We start from the raw sequence: 232 nt of genomic DNA, 5'->3' as shown, positions 1-232 counted from the left end.
TGTTGGTTAAATAGACTAAAGGGTAAGTTATTTGCTTATATATTTCATCTTGAAAGAAAGGGGAGTAGTATACAATTTTTAAATAAAAAAGATGATAATAAAGGGTATTACTTAGACTTCTCACAAGAAAAAAGAATATCATTTTCTCTTATGTATCCATTTTATTGGGACCATCTCTTTAACAATATTTGTCTGTGTTTAATTGAAAACAAGATTTATATATAAAAAAAAA

The sequence above is a fragment of the Arachis ipaensis genome, chromosome B02 (assembly GCF_000816755.2).
Source record: "Arachis ipaensis cultivar K30076 chromosome B02, Araip1.1, whole genome shotgun sequence".
Classification (NCBI taxonomy): domain Eukaryota; kingdom Viridiplantae; phylum Streptophyta; class Magnoliopsida; order Fabales; family Fabaceae; genus Arachis; species Arachis ipaensis.
This window is presented reverse-complemented; position numbering follows the sequence as displayed.